Here is a 4,433-nt window from a genome sequence, read left to right on the forward strand (position 1 = left end):
TCCATGAAATATGCATAAATATTTACAACCATTCCTTCATAATGACACTGCTATTTTAAAACACAAAGTATTGAGTATTTGTGCAGTCACACACATGAGTTTCCAACAGCCGGACCAAGAATCAGAAGTCCTCCAGATATCAGTCACTGGCCAGTTGCCTTTTCGCCGTCCAGAGAGGTGAGGCAGCACTTCTACTCTGCCAGTGGCGATGACTGTAATCCATTTTAACAGAGTGAGCGGCCCGGGTGGCTTTCCTCCCAAGCCGCGGAGACGTCCTGTCTCGTGGTAACTTTGTCATCGTTGGGAGAGCGGGACAGGAGGTGTGGGGGCGGGTTGAAAGGGGGGAAGAGGAGAGGGTGAGCTTGTCATACGGGCCTCTTCACTCTCACACAACTGGACTACTGGCCTTGTCGCCTCCAGCTCCTGCGTCTGTTGTTGATGAGCGCCGCTGTCACTGCGGCCGTCCCCTCGTCCCGCTGAGCCGCTCCCTGGTCCTGACAGCTCCTGACAGCGCTGCAGCCCAGGCAGCGGCTCCCTGCTCACCTGAACCCACTGTCTCTCTGACACCAAGGACACATTCCCCCGACTTACTAGTCAGTAGTGCGTACCCTCTGAACCTACAAGGGTGGACATAGTAATGTTACCAAAATACCCTACTCATGTGGAAGTGCTGTGACTTTACCGAAATTTTACTTAAGTAGAAGTAAAGAAAATATATTTTTTGCACACCTAAAAGTCTTTTAGTGACAGGTGTGTAGGACAAAAACCAAAAAGGTACATACTGGGAAAGAAATCAACTGTTTGCCTGATGAAGGTCCTATGACCAAAACTTTGCAATAAAACATTATGCAAGTGTAGACAGTGTGCGGAATTATATTTCTTTCTCAGTACTTAAGTTGAAGTAAACTTAGTAAAAATTTCCAGAATGCTTTCCAGAAAGATTTGACCAACTTTTGACCAAGGAACCTTAAAAAATCTTTTTAAAATTCCTTTCTTTGGACACAACAGGCATCCCAGACCTGCGTCAAATATAGCTATAACACACTGAAAAGATTCATTATCTTTCTCATCGGTTTTTTACCCTTTCAAGTAGAAGAAAGCATGCTACTTTTCTTAAGAAAATCATATTTCTCATATATATATATATTCATGATGGAGCGATAGTGCACATTAACATTCATAGACCGGAGCTGAAAGATGGAGGAACGGACAGAGCTTGTCCATATAGACTGCTGCATTTTGGATAAGCAGTAGGGGCAAAAGGAACCTGATTGGTTGGTGCTGTGAGAATTGAACATGTACTACAGATACTAAGGTTGTGCTTAAGGTCATCAATTGGCTAGTGAATCTGTTGATGAATCTTTACCATCACCCCTTTGGTAAAATGGACTGAATGTAATGGATAGACTTCTCATCAGAGCAGAGTATCCGTCATCTCCCAGTCTTCAGAAAATGGGATGATGATTTCTGTGTGAGGACGGGACTAAAAATAGCCAATGGCATTGAGAGGCACAGTGTCTTTTCACCTCTGAAAAGGTGCTCAGACCACGGGCCATTTTTTCCCCTCCAAGTGGAGATACATCAATTGTAATGGCTCTCACTTTGGCAGCACAACTGGGAAAGCTTTAAACAGATTCGGCACCAGACAGACAGATGGCTTAACCACACAGGTCGGCGTGACAATAAAACCAGAGCCCCAAGAATTAAATCAACCCCCAGAGTAATTACATTCAAACTATTGGTCAGCCTTTTCCATTTGCTGATCCCATTGTTATCAAGGACACATCTCTTGGCCCCTGCATGCAACAGGTCCACATGTGGGAAATGTGTTTCAATCACCGATGATGTTGCGTACGAGGGCCCCATGTCACATGTGGTGATCGGGGTGAGGAGATGACGTTATAAGCCAAAGGTTGACACTTAACCTGAAATGAGCAAGGACGAATATCACATCCTTTGTGAAGTTCACGAGCTCTGTCTTGTCCAACAGTGTTAGTGCATACAGAATGAGTCAGCCAGTATCTGAAAGACAGCATGAGTCACACCATGTCTGAAATTGGCAGGTGGTGAACAATCCCTAATGTACTCAAAGTGGCTATTTCAGTAACTGCACAGATCACTGATGATATGTTTATTTGCGGTTTCTCAGCTGTTCTCAGTTTTAAGGTAAATGAATGAACGGAAAATTCCTCCTCTGAACTTAGACATCACAGTGTACCACTCCACAGTGTTGGGCTCTTTGCTTAATTAAGCCTGTGTGTTTTGTGGGGAACCTTTAGTCTTTTTTTGGGCTGTGACACTGTTCAGATGGCCCAGGGGAACCCACACAAAACCACACTGCTGATTTTTCCATTATGCTGTGAGGTGTCCAAAGATAATCCGAAGATTCAAAGCACTGCAGTGAAACCGATCCATGAAAAGAATGATTTTCTTACATCGACAAAATAAGCGCCGACATTTGCAGCAACCGACCCTATGGTGTCCTGTTTTATTTGGATAGGAAAAACGTGGAGGACTAATTAGGTGCAAATGTCCTCACTAGCACAAGCCACTCCACAGAGACCAATTGTCAATGAATTATTCAAGCTCTCTCTCCCATACACGACATCAATACTTGGCCATCCCCACCACGCTACTGTGCATTCACATCTCCACTTGCATTCTGCCACTGTGAAATGAGGGGAGTCTGAATATATCAGAAGTGCTGCTCTAAGAATACAAATCATTTGTTTCCGTCTGCTCTAGCCTTGACTATCTTCCCAGCCTCCAGCCATTTCTTTCTCAGACCCCTGTCCTCGGCACTGTAGATTTAATTAGTTCTGCCCCAGTAACCCTGTGCCTTTCTGTCTGTCTCCCTTAGGATACGGCCATGCAGCCCCCAGCACAGATGGAGGGAAGGTGTTCTGCATTCTCTACGCCCTCCTGGGCATCCCTCTCACTCTGGTCATGTTCCAGAGCCTGGGCGAGCGTATCAACACCTTCGTCAGGTACCTGCTCCACCGCCTGAAGAAGTGCCTTGGCATGCGGCACACTGAGGTCTCCATGGTCAACATGGTGACCATTGGCTTCATATCCTGCATGAGCACACTGTGCGTGGGGGCGCTGGCCTTCTCCCACTTTGAGGGCTGGAGCTTCTTTCATGCCTACTACTACTGCTTCATCACGCTCACCACCATCGGCTTTGGGGACTATGTGGCGCTGCAGAACGAGGAAGCATTGCAGAACAAGTCCGAGTACGTGGCCTTCTGCTTCATCTACATCCTGACGGGCCTGACTGTGATCGGGGCCTTCCTCAACCTGGTGGTGCTGCGCTTCATGACCATGAACGCCGAAGACGAGAAGAGGGACGCCGAGCAGCGGGCCCTCCTCGCGCGCAACGGCCAGGCGGGCAGGCACCTCCACTACGCCGTGGACCCGGCCTCGTCCTCCTCCACGCCTTCCGGGTGCATCGGAGGCGACACGGCGGGAGGCGGCGCGGTGGGAGGAGGCGGCGGGGGAGGAGCGGCGAGCCGAGGTCTGCGTAACGTTTACGCCGAGGTTCTCCACTTCCAGTCCATGTGCTCCTGCCTGTGGTACAAGAGCAGGGAGAAGCTGCAATACTCCATACCCATGATTATCCCGCGAGACCTCTCCACCTCGGACGCCTACATGGAGCAGGGAGAGGCGTTTTCCAACCCCCTCCACTCCAACGGCTGCGTGTGCAGTCTGCAGCGCCACTCGGGCATCAGCTCGGTGTCCACCGGCCTGCACAGCATCAACACCTACAGAGGACTCACGAAACGCCGCAGCTCCATCTAGAGACCGGGAGGACTTAATGCTTTAAATCAAGTCCCACTTCTGTCTATCATGTGGGGAGGACTTTGCTACTGTGGTACTAGATTAGCTATGTCAGGGGAGCACAACTCCAGTCCTAAAGAGACCCAGTCCTCCTGGTGTCGGCTTTTTTCTGGTACTGAACAGCCTGGTGCCTGCCTCTGTGTGCTGCACTCTGCTCTAGTCTTCAGACTCTAGCCATATACTGAACTTCCATTAGCCTGTAAGCACAAACCATTTAGGACTAAGGTAGTTACTGATGTCATTGGTAAAATAATGCTAATGGTTGTTTAAGAAGTATGTGCATTCATTACTCAAAGTCTGAATCTGTTACTGTTAAAAGGCAGGGAAAAAAAATAACATGTGAGGCTCTCTTGGACCAAAGTTCTGCACCTCTGAATTCATAATATTGAATTCAATGTTTTCAGCATTCACTGACCCTTTTGCCGTGAGATTGACTTAAATCTTGTTCCAATATGACAAAGGACATTTTACACTGTGAGAGATATTTTTATGAGGGACCGAGGGAGTATGAACTGTATATAATGATCCCCTGAGAAAAAAAACAGAACTTTATTTTATTGGAGAGTTTGAAAGTCCGCTTTTTCCACAAAGACTTA

At 47.6% G+C, this 4,433-nt stretch overlaps 1 pseudogene; it reads left to right on the forward strand.

The window, feature by feature from the left end:
- The first annotated feature begins 2,817 nt into the window (after positions 1 to 2,817).
- LOC139659031 (potassium channel subfamily K member 3 pseudogene) lies at positions 2,818 to 3,798 on the forward strand (annotated as a pseudogene).
- The last annotated feature ends 635 nt before the right edge of the window (positions 3,799 to 4,433 follow it).

The sequence above is a fragment of the Centroberyx affinis genome, unplaced genomic scaffold (genome assembly GCF_046629955.1).
Source record: "Centroberyx affinis isolate AG114_WGS23_722 - 3 ecotype Tasmania unplaced genomic scaffold, CSIRO-AGI_Caff_v1 ptg002997l_1, whole genome shotgun sequence".
NCBI lineage: Eukaryota > Metazoa > Chordata > Actinopteri > Beryciformes > Berycidae > Centroberyx > Centroberyx affinis.